General features: G+C 38.6%; 1 pseudogene; it reads left to right on the top strand.

The window, feature by feature from the left end:
- The first annotated feature begins 17,081 nt into the window (after positions 1 to 17,081).
- On the top strand, positions 17,082 to 17,513 carry LOC104628486 (annotated as a pseudogene).
- Positions 17,514 to 22,920: the final 5,407 nt, after the last annotated feature.

Genomic DNA, 22,920 nt, shown 5'->3' on the forward strand with positions numbered 1-22,920 from the left:
ACACTGGGATTGTTCACACTGCTCTCTTCTGATTGCTTCTTTCTGAGTTATGTTTTAAGCAACATGAGCCTATGAAACTTTTCTTGACAAAATATTTCACACTTCCAAGTTGGTTGTGCTGTAGTTTCAATCGGGAAGGATGTGTTAATGAAGCTGCTTTGACTTAGGAGAGAGGAAGCTGGTGACATGAAGGAGTAAGTTAGTTATCTAAAATATGAAGTAAATGGCTCGACTGCTTGGATCTCATGCCCTCATATCCGTGCTGTGTAGGCCAGAGGTATTGTAACACTAACCTATATGTAACGCTATTGCAAGATCAGCACGTTTGAGGGTTTTTAGAAAGCCTGATAAAAACGGTCTGTTAGAAGGCTTTGGCTATTTTCAGACTTTTTTGTAGAGTGCCAACTGAACTTCAGGCCTTGTTTTATTTATTACAATGTTTGTAGCTATAAATATTTTAAGCACTCAACGCCATGTTGATGTTTTGTAACACATATAGGCAGAAATAAATAAAATACTATAGGATCAGGTAGTTCTTGCTTCTAAATCTTGACATATGATGGCTTTGGATAGAAACTCTGTTTTATTTTTGCCAAATATGATTTTAAAGTTGCTGTATCTATTAAGGGAAGAGAGCATGAAGTGCAAATGGATACATGTTGTCACTGCTCTGTAAAACGAACAAGTTTATCTAGAATGTGTTTAAAATGGTAAGGTTATTCTGTTTTCCTTCATGGATTTCCATCCACGAGAAGCAAAAGAAGTCAGAAGTTCTTGGATAGAGGTACTGTAGCATATCCCTAGCCGTTACTGACAACGTATGGGAGATAGAAATAAATGGCAGTTTATTCCTTCAAAGCATAAAAACCGAGCACTCGAAAAAATAAAAATCATTCAATTTTGCTGGAGTTCAGACATTGCTCCTACAGTATCTTTTATGGTGTTTTTTTGCTTAGTGGATAATATTATTCATTTTACAGGGATTATTTATTCATTGATTTAAGTGAGGACACAGTCATGTTCATCACGCAAATTTGTCAGTTACTTCTTAAGTTTAGATAAAGTCCATTCAGTTTTATCAAGGGCAGTTTTATGTGGTTTGGATACCTCAGATAAAATAAGTAGCCATCTGCATTCAGCATACATTTCTGCTTTGTCACAGAGCAGATGTAGATTTTTTAATAGTGCTTTTTTTTCATATAAAAATATGTTTTATGCTATTTGACCGTGAACAATGAGCAGCAAGTTAAAAATACTACATGGGGAAGAGTTAGTTGAACTGCCTGGGAAAATAAGCTGTCTCTGAAGTCATGAAAAAAGAATTTCCACTGGTAAAAATATATGCTGGAAATTTTTGGAGCATGGATCTCACACAGTGAAGTTAGAGATGTCTTCACAAGTCATCAGTGTTCAACATATATTGTGGGCTGATAAGCAAACATTTTTGTATATCGCCCAAAATACAACCTGACAACCGTTGCAGTCTCTGAGCACACAGAGCATCTACGCTTGACTTGAAACTGCTGTAATATTGTTAAGCACAGTCAAATTACGTAGTATGAATGGATTTAACTCATGTCTCATTTCTAAAAGTGATAAAACTGATTTAAGGTATAAGCTCAAGAAAGACACCTGTTCAAGTAAATTTCAGGTACTTGCCCTAAAATCCTTATCTTGGTAAATATATTTCAGATTCACACACAGACATTCCGTGGATCTGTCTCTCAATGATAGTTCACTGAAACACTTGTAAGAGAATACAAACTAATTTTCATCTGAACTAGAACTGTGAATATTGGAGCATAAAATTCTGTATGGAAAGAGTAACTTCTACATCTGCTTCCAAATGATTTATTGATGTATACTCTGTGTCAGGACACAGACTACATAACAAAAGACTTTCTAGCAGTTTTTAATATCTGAAAGACTGAAATGTGGGGGTTTTTGTTCGGATACATTTAACGCACAAGCTGTTATTTAGGTAGAATATTATGTAATCCTCATTCTGTTCTTTGGAATACTAAAATATATAAAATAAATACTAAATGTAAAATACTAATATATATTACAATTTATAAAATATATAAATTAATATTAAAATATTCCAGCAGGGATTGCTGGTAAAAGTATAGAAGTGGTCCTCAGTGAGCAGTGAGTCCTCAGTCTGGGTGGTGCAGATTTTGCAGCCTGCAGTTCATAGCACAGTTTTGGAGATCTTTTGGTTAACGAGCAGTGACCATATGATATTGGAAAGCAAGGATAAGTATTTTTCTCCTTCAGCAGCAGATGCAGGTTTTCAATGATATCATAATGAATACTCTTGTAATTTGATTTACTCATATTCAGTCTTTCTCTGAAAAACAGAAACATAGGCATAGAGGAATTGCTGCTGTATTAGAGCAAAGTGTTGATCTGTCAGCCATAGTATTTTGCCTCCAACAGCCTTTTAAATCCTACATGAAACTACCTTTAACTCGGGGGGGAGGGAAATCTTAATATTCTTAATATTATGGATGAACAATTTTTGATCTTTTTATCACTCAGCCTGTACTTTTTAGTTATTGAAATTAACAATATATTTATTTCACTTCTGTCACTGTAATTTTTAGTTATTGAAATTAACAGTATATTTTATTTCACTTTTTAAAATTCAATAATATATATTTTAGACAAATATTTCTCTTCTAGTAAAAAAAATTCAGACTCACTGTCACTGTGGAATTGAGGTAAATAATTTTAGTAGTCATGTATATTATTTTTTGTCAACGTTGGCTAACTACAAATATTTAGAAGTTCCTCTTAGAAGTGGCTTATCTTGCTGCTCGTTTTTTTGCATAGAAATGTGAACAAAAAAAAAGAACTGAAAATCCTCATAAAAACTTGTGAAAAGAAAAATACCTCCTGATCACTTTTTCTTTTGCAAACACTGAATATTTAGATAAAACAAAATTATTTGTCAAGGACAACATAGTATAATACAGATCATAGAAAAGAAATAAACCATGTAATAGGTATCTGTAATCCGTCGTGTATTTGATTCAGTTTCATCGTGACCAGTGTGAACACGTGATGTCCCTTTGGCAGTTTGCACCCTTTCTGCTTTGGCTTGTTCTCTTTGAGCGCACTTTTAAATTAAATAAGAGCTAGCTGCTGCTGAGCAGGGTGGTCTGCCTCGTCACGCTGGCCACGTGCTGCTGCAGCTTCTCCTGAGCTGGCTGAAGAGCTGCACCAGCGTGACACTTCCCTTTCAGAAACCAACCAAAGCTTTTTGCTAATGTCAGTCTCCAGACTGGAAGCATGGAAAGAAGCGGGAATGCAAAGGCAGGAGGAGGGACACCACGACTTTTGTCAACAGTTCGCTGCTAAATCACTTGAGCTGTATTGCAAAACTATGCTTTTTAAAACCCTGGCAAGCACGACAGATTGACTTTCCAGGCTGGTTTCAGGAAGGTGAAGCAGTGATGTGTTTCCTCTGTGCCTTGCAAGTGCTCCCTTGACCATTTCAGGTCAGAAGCGTCCAGCAACTCAAGCCGTGCTGAAGCTTCTGGGGGCGAGGCATGCCCAGACTTTAGCAATCTGCATTGCTCTTGAACTTTGGCACCTGACAAGCAGGTTACAAACAATCTTTTGGATCAATCTTAAAATCCAGTGGCTTTAGCTATAAAAATAGATCAAATACACCCAAGATTATTCCCAGGAAGCTGGAATAGCTTGTATCTGTGTTAATAGTTTCCATCAAGTGGTGAATGGATGCAAGCTAAATAATAATGATCCTGTAATTTTTTAATGTCTCAAACAAGCTCAGGAATAGTTTTGGGTAGTGCTCTTTGGCACATGCCAAACTTATCCCAGGGAATATTGCAACAGGTAACAGTACAATCACAGAGGGTCTGCCGGTATATCATATTTTCACTCAGATAGAAGCAGCCTGGAGTTTCACCTACCTATAGCTTACTAAAGCCAATGCTTCCCTGAGGAAGATGTTGAAAGCATCTTCATTGTCACCTCTTCATTGCTCAGCCACCTCTGGTGAGGGTGGCCTACACTGGCCTCTGCACGCTAACCTCCTCGTAGGGAGATGCCACCTTCCTGGTGCCATTCGCAATGTTACCGCAGTGGTTGTAACGAGTCACCGGTCTATGTAGCTCTAACGATGCCGGGACTATTTGTACTCAGGGGAAGAGAGTCAATACAATGGAGAGTCTACACCACCGGACATTTTTATTTCCTGTCAAGAGGCCTGTCTATGTATACTTATCCTATTTGAAGAAGTGTGGTAGAAAGAATTGTGCAATTTTACTGACTGAATTAGCTCATATGTTACAGAGTACTGAGATAGTAACTTGGCATACAAAGCAATATAACTGTATTAGTGTTACACCATCTGTAAGACAGGGATTAATCATTCAGAGCACGGCACCGTGCTAGCAGCAGTCTGTCTTCACTTCCAGTGCCGAGACACGTAAAGATGGCTTGGGAGTCTATGTATTCGTTGTCTTTGCATAGTACAGATCTGCCCTTTCTCTATGTTACGTTACACGTTGATTCACGTGATTCATTGCTGCAGGTTTTGATTATGGCAAGATCTCATTTAGGGATTATTAGGAATAAGCCTATCCCTTAGTTACTTGGTTAAGTTTAAGAACTTAAATTTCTTGATATTCTTCCAGGCAAAAAAATTACTTAAATTAATTCACCACAGGTGTAAGAAGTCTGTGATAGCAGTGTTTGCAGCTTTTAAAGGTTTTGCAACTGTAACTTCACTTCCTTGGAAAACTGGCAACTGGTTAAAATTAACTCTGGTTTTTCTACAGTTTCAAATCAGACCAAATATCACTATTCTTATGTTAGACATCTCTAATGCCAATGATTGCAGTTGATTCTTTCTCTTTTTCTAATTCATTACTAATAGCTAATAACTTCTTCTGGTGGCTTGTAGACCATTATGCTAAATAAGTGTGTGGAACTGTGTATTTCACACACAATTAGGAATAGGAAACCTATTGCTCTGATGGGTTTCTGAACTTACAGGAGAGCCTGTGTTGCAAAAGAACAATTGCATGAAATTATTGACTGCTCTGTTTCAGGAAGACCTCCATCTTGTTGCACAAAACAATGAAAGTGGTGGAAGAACAAATAAAGATAGGGGAATGCTGAAATAATAAATAACTTTGACCTTTTTTTTTTTTTCCCCCATTGGCATCCAGTTACTTCCTTTGATCTTTCCTGCCTTAAACAAGGTAATATCTGCCAAAGAGAGAGCAACTGTTACTGAATCGCTAAGGTCCTATTTGTTCCGCTTGACAGATGACAATGCATTTTTGTCTTTCTACAGAAGCATAGAAGTGACTTTGAAAGCTTTCACCAACCAGAAGCCTAGTTTTTTTCCTACCCTGCTTTTCCTTTTTTTCGTGTGGGTTTTGTTTCTCGTCTCCTTGAGACAGAGTGTACTGCAGATGATTGTGACACCATTTATTGTTCGATGTTGGTTAGACAACGCTGAAGTTGTATGATTTTGTTGTTGCTCATGATTGGTCTGGCAAGAACTGAAGTCTTCAGCCGCTGTAACATATATTGATGTTTCAGTTACGTTATGCCTAGTTTGTGAGTGTCTTTTGCAATTGCCTGCTTTGTAACTCCTTGATTTTTTCAACAACTGCTGTTAGTGCCAGTTCTTTAGTTCTGTATAGGTATTCTGTATTTGCAGTTGGTGAATTGTTTGATGGCTTGATCAAAAGTTTTTATATTTAGAGTTTAGAAAACATACTTCAGTTTTATTAAACAGTGCAACCTCATAATGGAATCAGGAGATACATTGTCAGGTTTATTTGAATTCTGTGAAGAAATGGAAAAACTCTTTCTTTAAGAGTCCTATTTTCAGTTAGTAGTATAAGCTGGATATTTAAATCTGGGCTATTAAGTAAGCAGTCTTTGTTCTAAGTATACATTGTACTTAACACAACAAGAATCTAATTTCAGATGGTGATCTTAGGTGCTCTTAAGTACAAATAACAATCACTATAGAACTGAGTGTTTCACATTGCTTTTTGGTTCAGATTCCATTGGCCATGCTTGTAGGCTTGTTAAGTCAGTTTTAAAATTGGACTTCTTCTCTGGAGTGAGGAGTATATATTATATCACAGAAACAGAATTTTGGAAAGCTTTCAAGTTATTCCCAAAGAATGAGATATAACCTCTGTGGCCGTTAATTTTGTACTTCTCTGATGGTTGGAGATGATCTGTGTGTGAGGATCAGACTTAGGCCCTGATCCAGCAAAGCACTTAAACTCATTTTTAACTTAGCTCATCATGATCAGTTCCACTGAAGACAGTGGCTGATTCATATTATCATAGAAGATATAGCACAACCATATTTAGGACTATATGTTTAATATAATCCCTACCACTTTTTTCAAATAAAAAATGTAAAAGTATCAGAAAATGTCTTATAAGGATTAATTTCAAGATCTTCCTGGTCCTGCATGTCTTTGCTAGAACTGTTATGGGAGAAGCTGTTAATTAGTTCCAAATTGCATCTTTTAATATGGATGGTATATTTCTGCTACTTAAATGGAATCATATTTTCTGAGGGATCCTCTTACTGAGACTTCTCTTCTAGAAGGCATGAATTTTTGTTAGAATTAAGAAATATTTTGTTAACTGGTGATTGAGAATTTTAAAAAGTATACCAGAGCAGAAGACACAGCTCCCAGTTACAATAGCCTGATGAATTATTAAGTCATGACATCTTTACCTACAACATCTATCACACTTTTTCTATATAGAATATTGAATTTGTGGTTTCACTTGAGGTCTGCAGAAGATGACTGCAGCCAGTACCTTCCCTGCTGGACCTGATAATTTTAAATGAACATTTACTATCTGACCGTGCTTTTCTAGAGTATGTGTCAGATAAATGACTTGTGGCAGCAACGAGCTACTCGGATGTGGCTGTAATTGTTCCTGGGCCGGTGGTGCAATAACAAGCCAGTTCTTGACACCAAGAGGAGAATACAGAAAAATGTATAACAACAGTGATTAGTTCAACAACTGGTACACCTTGTAGATTTTTCCTTTTGGACTTGAGTAGGCCTAGAGGTAAATTGACACATCTAATTGGATAGAAAGAAGCTAAGGTAGACAAGAGGGCTTGATGTGCTCGTTGCAGATTTTTCACAGGTACATGTAGCCATGCTTCTCTGGAATAGCAGAGAAGATTGATTGACAATGATTAGTGCAATAACTAAAGCAAATCCAGTTCTCTGAAGATGCCCAGGAAATGAGGGACTTCTGCTACCAGTAGTTGGCAGACAAGAATGAGATGCTGAAACACCAAGACTTTTCCAAGCCATTTGGATGAAGAGTTATCTTGGCCTCATGGTCACAATAACTTCTTGAGGTGATAGGGTTGGCCTTACCACAAAGACCTTTCAATTAGAAGATCAGCTTCTAGGAAGGAAATGTGAATGTGTGAGATGTTAAAACAAAACATAATATATTTGAATACCATTACTGGAGAGGAATAGAGTGAAGAAATTAAGTTAACCTGTAAGATTGACTCTATATTGTCTTCTGGTTTGGGGTTAGGCTGTACCTTCTGAACACTTGGACGCTGGTCATGTTACTGTACATGTCCCTGCATCATATGTATGTATGGAAAAACATTGACAGAGGGAACTAGACCCATGGAATGACACTTCAGAATGAGTCTTTTGATGAAAACAGTCATTTCCATCAAGAGAGGCAGCTGGTTTTGTTTTGTGGAAGCCACAAGAGATGTCTGACAACTTACCGCCTCAGTGTAAGGTGAGTGTTCAAACATATGTGTGCCGTTGACTACTGAGAACAAGTAGGTCTGTTACTGGGGCAACGGGTAGCAAAGGTATTTTGGATAAGGATTGGAGCAGTTTGCAGAAATACTGAGAAGGTACAGTGAGGCCAACAGATATTTTTTTCCCTTCCTAACTCAGATTATGATAGGGAACTGAGACTCCAATACATTTGTCGGGCCAGTGAGTAGATGAATTGAGGGTAAGGGTGAATTTGCCCATGGAGCTTCCTTAATTCCTAATTCAGGGAAAAAAACAGACCAATTAAAAAAGGCAGATGTCTTGATGAAAGAGCAACAGAAGGGTTGAAACCATGTAATGGGATCTTGAAATCAGGTATCTGCGGAAAATGGGGAAGTAGACCATCATCAAAGTAATTAATATCTTCTGAGTATTTTGTTGCAGATCTGTGTATTAGATGCATAGAATCATGGAATCATGGAATAAATTGGAAGGGATGTCAAGATGTCATCTAGTCCTAGCTCCTACTCAAAGAAGGTAATTTTGGATCAGGTTGCTCAGGGACGTGTCTTATTGAGTCTTGAACTCAAAGCTGAGTCTTATCCTCAAAGGACAAGGAGTTTCCAGCATCTCTGGACAGCTTGTTCCAGTATTTGACCACTCTCATCGTAAAAATTTGTACTTAATATCTAATTGGAATTTCCCATAGTGCGACTTGTGTCCTGTTGCTTCTTGAACTGTCACTGTGCACCTCCAAGAAGAGTCTGGGTCTGTATTTTCTGTATTCTCTGATCAGATAGTTGTAGAGAGCAATAAAGTCTCACCAAGCCTTTTTTCCTACAATTTGAGCAGGCCCTGCTACCCGTGGCTGTCCTTATATATCCTGACCAGCTTGGGGCCTCTGGATGTGCTTCTTGTACTGGGAGACCCAAACGGGAGTAAGGGTAACAGGGAGTCTCACATTGATAGGCCTGGTTTGAGGCCTCTTCTTTAAGTGTGGAGATTGTAAAATGGCCAAGCACTTGTATTTCTCTTTAGTTCTTCAGCTGTTAGCAAATGTGTATTTGGAAAAACTAGTACTGGACCTCTTCAACGTGTCAGTTGCAGTGTGACTTGAAATTACAGGAAGAGATATGAAAAAAGTAGTCTTATAGTGCAGTATTTGAGAGGAGGGGGTTTACCTGAAGAGGACGTCATCATGCATATTTTGCGTGCCCGGGGTGCACTCACTTACACAAGAGCACTTGCATGCACATGTTTAAACCTGAAGTCTGAGAGACTGTTGCTGCTCTGTACACAGTCAAGCTTTTGGCAGAAAAAGTGAGTCTTGAGAAATAATACTGTGAGTGAGACCAATTAATTATGGAATATGACTGATTAACAAATGGAGATGACATCCACTAAGCAAACCTACTGAAACAATAGAAGACCCTGGGGGAAGGGGTGGGGGCAAAGTCAGAGGGAAGAAAAATGTTTATGTGTGTTCTACATGTTCTGTCATTCTTCTATGTCAAGAATACGATTTTTTTGATTAATCCTGGTATCTGGAAGATGTTTCTTCTGCATAAATTCCTGCATTGCTAACGTTCAAATTAATCTGTGTAGTTCAACAGAGATACAACCTATCTTTTAAGTGATCTGAAGAACTGTGTTATACAATGTGTTGTACTAATGGTACTTCATCAGTTTAAAGACTTACTCTTCCACAGGGATCATGTACTGGGGTGCGTGCCAGTTGGCCTGAAATCACCCCAGGGTACTTCAAGGTTAAACTAAAAAAAGAATTTACAAATGTGGAATACAGGTATCATAGTTACAAATTTATAATGGTATCTGAGAGGCTTCTTCATGCTGTCTTCTAGTTAAGACATGCACTTAACCTATGCCTAAAGGGTCAGTCCCTGTGCAAAGCTTATGCTGTCAGGTTGGGGAAGCAGGCTTGCTTTTATAAGCAGTTTTCTTTAGGGGTTTCCTCAGAGTTCATTCAGATACAAATCTCTCCCTCCACCCACACCATTCCTGCATCCCTCCTCCAACATATCCTAGTCCTAGATTTAAGGAGCTTGTTTCTGCACTTGTTTCCTCAAACTGTCCTCTGGCAAGTAAAAATAAGTTGCACAAGAGTTGTCTTACCTGGCTGGGCAATGCTGAAATTTTGTGCTCAGCTTTCACACCTTGAATCTCATAAATAAATCTTGTCAGTTTTGTTAATACCAACACATAAATGGGATTAAGCACGTGGCTCATTTCTGACTGTTCTTGGGAGCCCAGACATGGTAATATTTGATCATTTTGAAGATGCCTCACCCTTAAGCCAATCTCAATAGACACAGAGCTGTCTTCCTTCTGAAGACTTTCGAAGTGTTCTTGCTAAGCTGTTTTCAGAATGCTAACTTGTGGTCATCAGTCACCCCATTCAATTTATCTTTGATATCGACAGGAAAAATTAGTATCAACATGGGCTACTAAGCTCCAGTTTTGCATTTTGAAGCTTGTTCTTTTTTTTAGATGAAGCCAGATCCATGAGAAATGGTCTGTAAAGATGTTGTGTTTGTGATTAAACAGGGAATGTTGCTTAATGTTAAATCACAGTAGTATTGCTTTTCTACCAGTGAACAACTTTGTTCAAAAGTGGTTAACATTTTAGGTAGGAAAGCAGAGAAATGCCTTTTTTCTTCCATTTTTCTACTTCCATGAAAACATCTGCTAACTCTTTGAAACATCAGCGTTTGCTAATATCTTTTGAGTTTGTCCAGAATACTCAGGTATTTTGGCCCACTTTCTGTATGTAGTAAGTCACTTATTCTGTATGAGTTGGGCACAATTATTTTGTCTTATCCTCTCCCATCTTACTTAGGTACAAAAAACTGAAGAAGTGCACAGGCTAGCTATATTACAGCATGTCTTCTACTCCTTTAGGAAAAACTACGTTTCTACACGTTGCTTTCTAACACCGACTTGAGAAAAGGCAGACGGTGCCCCATTTTGGTTGTCAGGAAATTCAGCCTGTACATCTGGAGACTGAAATTCAGTATTATAACTGACAAAATTATCTGCATGTAAGCCCAGACTCTTACTCTGCCTCAAAAGAGTAATGAAAGGGGAAAACTTTCTGTATCTGTACTAGTCTGGATGGTAGCATGTCGTTCACTCTTTTGGGAAGTTTTTTGCCCAGTCTAGTCAGGACTAGGATCTGAGAGAGGAGAGAGCAGGATCAGTCAGGAGAGAGCTTTTAGAAATCTTAACTCTTAAAAACTTGCAAGGGTTGAAAAATTGACCAAATGTGGATGGAGTTTCAGAGGAATAGCAAAAGGCAGATTTGTGACACGCAGCATCAGCTCCCTGCCAGATTCAAAGTTCCTGCTCCAAACCCCTCATTTGCTACAGAAAAAAAAGTGTTTCTCCTTTCAAAAAAGGTTTTCTACAAATCCTTAAGGAAAGAAAAGCAAAAAATTTCTTTCCAAATGGTTCAGATACTTCCGAATTATTTTCTCTGAGCTCATAACTGACATTTAAAATTTCCACCTGAATGGCTAAAACCTGATAGTGTCATAAATAGCTGTAAACAAAGTCTTAAAATTTAAAGGATCAGAATACTTTACCAAAAAGCTATGCTGACATCCCAGCCTAATTTTTCTCTCATTTACACAGATAATTTCAAAGTATGTAGTAGATCTTTTCACATAAAGTATAGATAAAACTGAAGGTATATTTAAATGTTGTAAATTAATAAACATACGTGTGGAATAATTGTATTCCACAGTTCCCTGTTTGGAATGAGAACTATTTTGAGCAAATGTTCTCAAATTCTCTACTTACGTTTGACATGTGAAAGCAGAAGCTCCACTTTTAACAGTAAACATAAAACATCTTAAAACAGTTACAAATCTTGGTGCCATGGCTGCTTTTGGTAAGTTATTTGAGGATAGGGGGAAAAAAAAAAGGTATACATCTTTGTATCAACTGATAAAACTTTAAATGTTAAAACCTCCCAATAACAGGGTGAAGCACTTATCTCTACTAAGAGCCTAAGGAATTTTTAAGCATTTTTTGCTTTGCCTTGTGGTATCAAGGGCTTTAATTTTTTTTTTTTTTTTTCTTTTTTCCAGAGAAGATTTATAAAGCAGTGGGGTAGATGGTGCTGTTCTCCAGCTGTCTATCTTGAGGAGTTTCCTCACTGGACTAAACACAACATAATTTCTCTGTAATGTTACAGTGGAATCTTGGAAAAACATAATGTTCCTCCTGTTATGTGCAATAGATTCTTCTTTAATTGCAGCAGCTAAAAAAAGCTTCTATCTTTATAGCTGTGGAACCAAAGCGACAAAGTTTATGGTCTCTCACTGTCCGCAGGTTTATGGAAAATTTATAGTATATGTTCTAATTTTTGAGTTTACCATTTTTTGTTGGAATACTTACTAAAACTAGTGCTGAAAAAAGCCCATTATAGGATTAGGAGTTTTGTTATCTTTAACGATTCCTATAATTTGAATAATCTTTGTGTAGTGTTTTTACTTTCATCTCCTTTTCCCTCAAACTGCTATTTTATCTTGCCCAGAATCAAGAATCTGTTCAGGCTGTTTCTTCCTCTTTTTTTTTTTTTTTTTCCTCCCTATAAACTAAACTTATTTTGTTACCGTTCCCTGACTGGCTTTCAGGACTTTTAGTTAACAGAAAATTGCTGAAAGCACTGGACATCCCCAAACCTTCTTTTGGTTATTATAGATAATTTAGAGTAATATTTTCTATAATTTTTGTTATTTTTCCTTTTTCTGTTTCTGAGTCCATTTTGCTGACGCTACACAATTTGCAATAAGTGAAGGAGGTCACTTTTTTTTTTAAGTTACGGTCCACTTTTGACGTGAAAATATGTTCATGTGGTCTGTTATGGTAAGAATCCCTAATTTGATTCAGTACTCTCCTGTTTGTAGCTTGTAAGGGTGTTGGACTGATGGTCCAGTTGAGCCAAATAGCACTATGCATGACTCAGCTTAATCTGATCATTCTAGTTGTTTGTCAACAACAACAAAAACCCAAAATAAAACAAGACAGAAATTTAAAAACCAGAAGCAAACTGTTCATCAGTGAATTGAAAAGAGTGGAATTTGCCTTTAGAAACAGATCTAAATATTCTTTAGCTGTAAATGGTGCTAATTTAACCACAGAGACACAGAAATGTGATTTAGTTTTAATGTTACGACATTTCGTATTTTATTAGTGTAGTTTAGAGTAAATTCCTCACTTTGGAAAATCTGAGTTGGGCACTGGAACTCTGGCATATCTAGAAAAGGACAATGGAAAGGCTGACAATCTGAAAAGGGAACACAGGATTTAATCAGTTACTTGTATTCCTTTAATCCATTCATTTCTCATTTCCATGAGAAGGGTAGTGTCTGAATCCTTACTGTTTCAGAAACTCATCTCTTAACTCAGCCTCACTAAAAGTCACTGTGTATGAAGAAGCAATTTCTGCTTTGACCTTCCTTGCCAACAGGTCTGTAGCGGTCCTCAGTCACCGGGGACTGTCCTCTCCTGTTTCTTCAGTATTCATTAATTGTTATTCTCTTTTGCCTTCCTGTTTCTTCCCTATTTTAACATATGCATACATATGGTGTATGCATAGATCTGGATGGATCAAAGCCAGCATAGATTTTATTTGTATATTCCCAAACTCCAGAAATATAGCAAAAAAAACTATCTATAGCTGATATAAATTTAGCAATCTTCAGATTTTGTAGCACTAGTTTCCCCTCTACTTATTATGGGTGTCTGAGGAAGACTGGGATAGATGACTTTCTCCAGTAGTATGTGCTTGGTAGCTCCAAAACAGTATTAGGCCTTCATTAAGGTGAGAGAAGTACATAGGGCAGCTTTGTTGCAGTTGAATACACATTAGTGGAGAAATTGCCAAATCTGAAAAGGTAGATTTCCCATTGAATACATATTTTTTGAACACTTCCATCTAGTGCTGGAAATAAAGATGTTGCAGCCAGTTCATGTTTTTATTTACTCTCTGTTGTTACTAGGTGTAATTTAAAAAAAAAATACGCAGTGAGGCAAGCCCTTCTACATGAGATCTGCATGTTTTTAAAGGCATACATGAAGTGGGATTTTTGCATGACTTTGTGTCCATGTTTGTACTTTGTCCATTGGTAAAAAGTACTAAATATTATTGCTATATCCTGTACACTTTTCCATATTGTGCTCATAACATGTAAAACTTGACCTCTAATAGATCAGAGTGATTAAACTGAGTGGTGGACTAAGACCAGGTTTTAGAAACTTAAGCCTCTTTTCTGGGGGGTCAGCCCACAAGCAGACCCATCTAACGCCATCTCTAAAGCAAGGTCGCTTAGCAGCATGTGTTAACTTGGAGCACAGCACAATCATCACCACGCAGGACGAGAAAAATACCCCCCTCTGATAACCTGTTGCATTTCATAGCTTTTTTTAATATCTAAAAATCCCGCATATAGTATGCAGAATCAAAAATTGATCTTTTTGTAGTACACACAGATAAAAAATTCAACTTCTTCATGGGATTTGGCTTGACTAACCCACTGCCTCCCCCTTGCCCTTCCTTGCTCTCTCCCTCTTCTTCCACAGAAAAAGTAAGGCAAGCTGGTATGAGAGGATGCTACCACAGGGATTCCCAGCCGGCCCCTAAGATCTTGTTGGTGGCACTCATGTTTTTTTCTTCCGAGACGTGTACCAGGCTGTGTGCTGCGGGGACACGGCAGCTCGCTGTTGCTGAGCCCTTTTAGCGGGCAGGACTGTCACTTTCCGCGCTGGCTTGGGGAAAGCTGCTCACAGGGTCCCTAGCTCAAATGGCAGGGAGCAGAAGTGATGGCGCTTCCACTTAACCCTACAGTACGTTTTAATGCCGCTTGCATGTGGTGGAAATTTGAAATATGCGTCTCCCTGAAAAGGCACAACCCTCCCAAAGTAATTAAGGAGCTTTTTAGAAACTGCGTGCCAGGAGCACTGGGGTCGCACAGGACGCGCTCGGGAGTCACGTCTCTGTGTGCAGGCTTCCGTCTCCCGCATCGCTCTTACGCTGGGGCGTTTTCTCGCACGTCAGTATAGTAATTCTAACATAGCATGCACGTTGGATAACGCTTTAAATAAAAACCTAAAGCCCATTTTGTAGCAGACTGTAGAAGTGGGTACTTCTTACAACGTGCGGGTTCACATTAATTCTCAGATTATGCAGTTTTATATGAGATAATGTTTTTTCCAGGTATCGCCAGCGCACCAAATGAGATCTATAAGAGTGACTGACCTTAAACTTGTAACTGCCATTCATTTCGGTCCGTGTAGCCCAGCAGGCTGGCTGCTGAGAGCTATGCTTGCTGGCTGCTTTGTGAGCCTCTGCAGATGCATGTTCACCCACTCTATGCAAACATGCACACGCTCTCTTTTTTTTCTCCCACACTGTCTGGCATATTTTCAGAATAACTCTTCGAAGACTCTCTGAACTGCTGGGTATGATTGTCTGATTATTATTTTTTTTTTAACTGGGAACATGTATAGTCCAGTGTTATTTAAACAAGCTTATCTCTTTGATCAAAGTCTACAAACTGAAATTTGAACAGGGTAGGGAGGGTGGCTGGGTGGGTGAGGAAATCTATCAAGTACATATTTATGTGTGTGCTGTTGTCTTAGCTGTGTGCCTGCGGAGCTACAAATGTATATTGCTTCAGAATAATCTTGCAAATATAAATAACTTTGGCTATTTTAGTAGAAGTTCTGAAAACATAGTATTATTACCAGTATAAACCTGTTCTTAGTAAACTTTTCTTGAAGCTATTAGTGACCTGCATAATCAGTTTTTTGGTTTCTTGGGTTTTTTGAAGGTTGAGCCGAATAACTGTGGAGTTATTTAAGTATAGCTTAGACTTTGCTAGCACTCAAAGCATACTAACTGGAGCCCATATATTAATGCACTTAGGGTTGGCATTAACCTATTTCGCTAACTGAGCCACAGACCACAGCAATAAAGCTAGAGAGCTTGAAACAGTTTCTGGAGGTTTTCATTTAGCTGGTTCAGGGGAACTGGTTTGTGCAAAGTTAAAATTATATGGAATGAGACTGCAAGATGAAGCATGCGTGCCACACCTTTTCATTATGTTCTCCCTCTTCCCTTCTTTTTTTTCCTAAATATAACTTTGAGAGGCATTTCAGTTTATTTTAAAGATGATCCCATTTAGTTATTTTAGATTACTTGATTTTCTAGTCTGTTTTCAAAATTCAATTTTTCTGAGCTTTTGCTCAGAGGACAGGGAAAAAGCATTTCCTGTTTTCACGTGTCATGCAATCAAACAATTTTTTCATAACTTTTAGGATCTTCCTGTGGCAAAGCCTGAATGATGCTTTGTTTCATCATTTTTACAGCCTAAAAAGAAGCAGACAGAAATTTCTGGGCTAATCTAAAACTTTTCCTTGCTTTTAAATGTTGACATTACACTCTAGTAGCTTCAGGTTGCTATTACTGATGAAAGTATGTTATAAATCTCTTCTTCTACGTAGATAGCGTGCACCCGTTAATTTTGTGAGCTAGTTTTGTTGACTGAGGCTCGCGGCACGCACACGCACGCACAGACGCACGCGCGCTTGCACACACACTCTCCGCTTTGCCCTATCTCCGTTACAGCACAGTCCCACCCAGGGTCACCGCAATGTACACATTACATATTTCTAGCAAACATGAAAATGAACCAAGCAGGAGGAGAGATAAGCACAGATAGTTTGGAGCCTGCTGAGGAAATAAAAGGCAGTAATCTGCCCGACCACTGGACTTCTCTTCCCGGTCGGATTTAAGTGTTCTTTCCCGTTAGTTGCTGCGGAGCGCTGGCTGCCCTGAAGTGAAAAATTAAACAGCTAGTAAGAATGAAGTAACATTTAGAGGGAGAATTATTTGGTATAACTCCAAAACTAATTGTTTCTGAAGTGATGTTTAAACCAGCGTCGGCACAAGGCAAGGGTTCCTGGCTCACGGCCAGCACCTTGTAACGCATATTAGCGCAGATGAGGAGTTCCTAAAAGTTAGAGAGAGGGAGAGGGAGGGAGGGAGAGGGAGGGAATGTGCGTTTTCAGTGCTCACTCTGCATTTGTTTGTATCCTCCTCCCTGCCGCGATGAGAGGAATACCTGTGTAGTGCTGCTTTATTATGATTTCTGCTGAGCCTCAGAATAGGTTCTGGTATTTTTTTTAGGTGGACTGCCAGCTGCTGATCTCGCTGTTGACAGTAAAAGCAGATATGTTCCTTGCTCACTGCCATTAGCACTGACCATGACCCTTCACACCAAAACCTCTGGAGTTACCCTGCTGCACCAGATTCAAGGCGCTGAACTGGAGACGCTGAGCAGACCTCAGCTGAAGATTCCCCTGGACAGATCGCTCAGCGACATGTACGTGGAGAGCAACAAGACAGGAGTCTTTAACTACCCAGAAGGAGCCACTTACGATTTTGGTACTACGGCTCCAGTGTACAGCTCTACTACTCTCACTTATGCCCCTACTTCTGAATCTTTTGGGTCCAGCAGCCTGGCAGGATTTCACTCACTGAACAATGTCCCACCAAGCCCAGTGGTGTTCTTGCAAACGGCACCCCAGCTCTCACCCTTCATCCATCATCACAGCCAACAGGTACCCTATTACCTTGAAAACGAACAGGGCAGCTTTGGGATGAGGGAAGCTGCTCCTCCAGCCTTCTACAGGTAAATGCTGCAGATATTTTTTCTTCTTTAAACAGATGAACTGAGAAAATTAGAATGTGGAAATCTGTATGCCCTATTCTTTTGTTTTCGTGTAAGGGGCCATGTGATTTAATTGAATCATCCGTGATATCTAGATCATAAAAAAAAACATAGAATAAAACAAGCCTGTAATTCACAGCTTGCTGTAAATTTTCAAAGCTGTACATAAATGAGAAACAAACTGGATAGTGAGTATAAACGTTTCCTGGGAAAACATGAAATCATAATTGGTCAAAGAATGGCAAATGACCTCCCTGTTGTAATACATTAGAATTACTGCCCAAAGTATTTTAAAAAAATTCCACCATCACATCTTTCTGGGTGTGAGTGGTTGTTTGTTCAGCTCTTAGCTGGTAATAAGAGTATTTTTCTCCTCTGGCTTCCATTACAGTGTGAGAAGTGCCTTGTATAGGAAGTAGTTCAGGAGCACTATATCCTTCCTGATCAAACTGTTAGAGTTGACTCAGTGACAGTATTTCAGTCTGTAACCACCTTCATGTGCTATCCTAAGAGTTGTGGGCATATTAACCTGCATTTTTCATTGGAGGGTGATACATGTTAACCATAAATCTGGCATGTTGCATTTCAAAAGATAAGATTTTTTTTTTGGTTTTGTATTTTATCCCTCAGTAGAAGGGGCTTTTTTTTGGTCTGGAATAGAAAGATAAAAATATCTTTGCAGGGGGGGATAATTTTCAGTGGTTTAAATATTTTTTTGTCAGTTGTGAAAAAAATTATGTAATTTTTGAAGTAAACAGTAGAAATTGATAGAGCTGTAGCTTCCAAAAAAATAAGTCATGCAAACCAATATCCATACTGCTAATGCTTATGCAGTGTTAATAGCACGTTTTTGCGTCCGCTTACTATACTGGGCTTCAGTGAATTGAAGTTAACAGTTAGATATAATATTTTTCCTAACCCCTGTCTGTATCTGTTTGTTTGAGAGTTGCAGGTGAGTTTGCTAGAAATGGAATGACTCTGAACAAATAAAAGCAAGTTATTTTTTTCCCTGTTGAGACTGATTTGCACAATGTTAGTGTTACACAGTGTTACTGTGAACAGCAACGTATGTTCTTAAAGACGGTCTAGCTCAGCCTGACTAAGAATCTGGTAGCAGAATCTGGTCCAGAGAGCCAGATGATGATTGCACTTTTCGTAAATGATTAATCAGTTTTGTGGAGCAGATGGAGTAAAGACTGGTGAAACGATAAATAACGGTAATGTCAAACTGTCCAATACAGTGATCTGTTAACTGAATTGGTTCAAACAAAATGCATTTTAGTGCAACCAGATACAGTACCTCTAGAAGAGTGACTACATATCAAAGCATAAAGATCTTGAATGATTACCAGTGACTTGAGAGTGAAACTGCACTTTGCGCTAGATTAAAGCTTTTTTTTTTTTTTTTTTTACGTGAACTTCCAGTGCAAATCCGTGGAGAAAAGTGTGTAAGTAAGTGACCTTAGATGTGTAAACAGTGGAGTAGTGAGTTTGTGAAGTTGAAATACACAGGCAGGAAATGTGCTGTTGTTGGCTTATATTACTTCAGGAGGAATCTAAACCAAGAATCACCTGAAAATAGAAGTTCAACTATGGAAGTAATGTCCTTTTATTTTTAAACAGTGAATTGAGGTGAAACACTTCAAAATAAAATTAACGTACTTTTTTAGTTTAACTACTGGAGCAAACATGTAAGGCCAGTGCTGGATTCCCCATTTCCTGACATTTCTGATCAAGGATGGGTGTCTCCCTTGAAAATGTGTTTTAGCCATATCCAATTGATGAAGCTTAACACAGCAGTAATTAGGTGAATTTATGATCTTGGCTATGCAGGTTGTTTATCTGCATACAGTGTTACACAAATGATTTAATAGCCCCTTCCAGCCATAATTTTGTAAAGCACATCTTATGTAGTAATAAGAAATGTGTATCCAGGTGCTTGCTGTGATTATTAAATTAAATTGATAAAAGCTTTGCTTCCCCCCCCCCCCAACATTAAATATTAGGTCTTTATTCTTGTGTTTTGGCACAAATCCAATCACCAATAGTCTATTCAAATAGAATTTGAATAGGTGTTCAGTGTCTGGGAGATATTTAAATATCTAATCATGGGGTTTAAGAACAAGTTCTTTAAAAAATATGGTAATAAACAAATTCCCAATTTGCTTTATTTATTTGGCTAATCTCATTGGTTTCAATTGGGTTATGGGAGAAAAGAGAGCACGGGGCAGTGTGATCTGGCAATGAATAAATTGATGTTGGAGATTGTAATATGTATAACTACCAAAACGGTGAGTTACTGGAGCAGCCTACCTAGGAGTGGTAAAGGCAAAAATTCTCAAAGCAAAAGCCCTAACAAAAGTTAAAATGGATCATGATCAGTTTATGATATGGCTACCTGCTTCTGTAATAAGTAATGTAACCTAGGACCCAGAAAGACTCCTCTGCAATTCTTATTTACCTTTCTGTGTAAGAGAATTGTGCTGATCAGCTTGTAAGGCAGAAATATTTGCATTGCACATCGTGTTATACTCTGGATTTGAGATGCAAATGCTGCATTCAGTGATACAAGCGGCTAGGACAATAAATAATCATTGTAAGTTGGAGCTGAAATTATATTCTCTTAATACTTGGGTAAAACGTTAAAAATCTTCAGTCAGAAACCTCAAAACTTACTCTGTGTGATAAGGAAAGCTTTTAATGTAATTTGATTTTGCTAATAAGTTACCAAAATCAGCTGACTATAGACACATGTGTAGCTACATGTGTATTAATTCTGAAGTTATATTGTATTTCTTTCAAATAGTGTTTCTTTTTCCAAAAGGCTTTGTCTCTTATTGCAAGATAATGGCAGGCTTCTATATCTAGCTGAAGAACACAACGGTATGTAAAGAAAAGAAAGATTTTGTAAAGCAAACAAAAAAATATACCAATCTCCTCCTTTCTGGAGTCTTTAAATCACGGGGCATCAGTATTTGAGAAAAAAGAAGGCGCTCAATTAAGTCAAATTGTGCTGTCTTTAACTTGACCCCTTTTATGTCTGACCTTGTGGCTGTTTTTATAGGGAGCCAAACTAAAATACCTTTCCCTTATCTTACAATGTCTGTATCTTCCAGTAAAAGGGAGAAGTCATAGCGCTAGTTATGTTTTTAATTCTCTTCAAATCTCACTTATATTTTATTTTCTCAGTCATTTTTACAGTAGTTTTTTAAAATTAAATGCTGACTAGTAGTTGATGGTTATTACAGGAAATGTTGTACTCGTGGACATTACAGTAAATTAATGGAAAGATTTATTTTGTTCTTAACTGTCAAATTTGAGTTCTGGTTATTTCCTTGTGCTTTTTCGAAGGTTTTTGTTCATTCAGGGAAAAACCAGGAAGCCTTTCAGTAGCTATTTTACCTCAGTAAATTCCTGCAAGCAACAGCAAAGACGAATCCTTTTTGTTCCGCCAGCGTGTGATGTTCCCGTGTCATCCCGCTGAGTTCGCACTTCTCGGATCTGAAGTGAAATCGTGCCGGTGCTTCAGGCTCTCTGCAGCCTGTGTTTGGTACCGCTTGCGAATTTGGCCAAAACCGTGTAAAAATGACCTGCACCTGGCAGCCACCTGAGGAGGGAGTTGTCCCTCGGTCTGTAGTGCATGACGGAGGCAGGGCAAATCAGCACAAACAGAAACACCGGATGAAAGATCGTTCATCGCTCCCTCGCCTTTAGTGGGTTGGTTGTGGGTATCTTCTAGTACCTCGGGCACTAGGTTTAGGTTCACGTAATAAATAGTGAGCTTTACTCCCAATTATCATACTGAAATTGACCCCGAATGATTTTAAACCTGTTGTTACAATCAATATGATCACAGCTTTAATTTTTAACGCTTGCTAAATTTGGGAATGATTGCAAATGTAGATCGATCCCTCTTCTGCTGTAAATCATAAATCCGTCAGGCTGAAAAATAGTTTCTTCACCTTGCCTGATTCATGATGAATCTTTCCAGCTCTTCGTGCTGAGTTCTAAACAAAGTGGATTTTCCAAAATTTTAAAACTAAAAGAATGTTACAATGAATGCAAAATTCAAAGATATTTTTTTCTTTTTTATGCAGTATTCCACAACATGAAGGAGCACTATGTAATGTAGTGTTTTGTTTGGGGTTTTTTTTGTTTGTTTGTTTGCTTGCTTTTTTGCTTATTTTTCTCTAAAACATCGATCTGTTCTAAGGTCCCCGCTCAGACACAGCTCGAGTGTTCTGGCAGCTTCTTGAACACTCGGAGTGTTCCTGTTTTCAGAGCTTGTACGGATATCTCTGACAATTTTACAGCGATAGATGACTGCAATGAAAGAAACAGGAAAACATGGAGCTATCCTATCTCATGGAAGTGTTGTAAAGATAAACCTGTTAAAAGTTCTGAGATACTCGCACGGTACAATTACGAGGGACTTGTACACACCAGCTTTGCTGTTTCTGCGGCTCGTAGGGAATGTGCTGATGTGGATCCTGCTGCAAGTGTCCTTCCGCCATAAAGTCACCAACCCACATTTTTGAGGAGCACATGTGTTCTGTGCCTCCTTGTGGCCATGAATAAGGCCAGGCAGCAGCGGAAAGGGGTAAAGGAGCTGTGGTACTTCCTCATTACCCTCCTTTCTGCCAAGGCAGGGAGATGAATCTCATCAGGAATCTCTCTGAGAGTTTTCTGTTATCTGTTCAGGCATCAGAACTGAGATGAGAGCAGAGATGTTGTCCTTCAACATTCTCACTTACAGCGGTGCTTTCATTGCATTCATTACAGGGTCAGTTTGGAAAATTGGCTGTACAGAGAAGTCAGATCTGATGTTATGCACCGTCCCTATCCCTAAAATCGCTCTGAGATTCCTATTGAAAACTTCTTCAGCAGATGTATTTTTTATGTAAACCGCAGACTCAGGAAGTGCTGCATATACCACGTCCTTTCCTTGTGGATTTAAAACTTGTGGTTAAAACCATGTTTGTTCAGGCAGCCCATGTGGATGGGGTTCATCTGATTAAATATACATGCCTAGAGCTTGATTCAGTTTTCCACTCCTTAGGCATCTGGTGCTATTTGAGGGGCTGTAAGGTCAGATGGGTCTAGCAGATATGACACAGGACCTACCGTGCAGCTATACCTTTCTGGAGTCGGAGGTGGGTGTCAGTGAGGGACATCACCTAGGACACCTCAAATGGCATGTTGCATGGACAACGGCATCAAACCTTCACATGGACTCCCTTTTTAGTCTGCGGAGACACAGAGAGAAACAGGCACCGTGAACACACACATTGTCCCTTTCTAAGGTACCTTATTAAACTAGACCAGGTGCATTAGGCTCTTTCTAGACTATGAAAGGTGGCTGAAGTGACTCA

The sequence above is a fragment of the Phaethon lepturus genome, unplaced genomic scaffold (assembly GCF_000687285.1).
Source record: "Phaethon lepturus isolate BGI_N335 unplaced genomic scaffold, ASM68728v1 scaffold2351, whole genome shotgun sequence".
Classification (NCBI taxonomy): Eukaryota; Metazoa; Chordata; class Aves; order Phaethontiformes; family Phaethontidae; genus Phaethon; species Phaethon lepturus.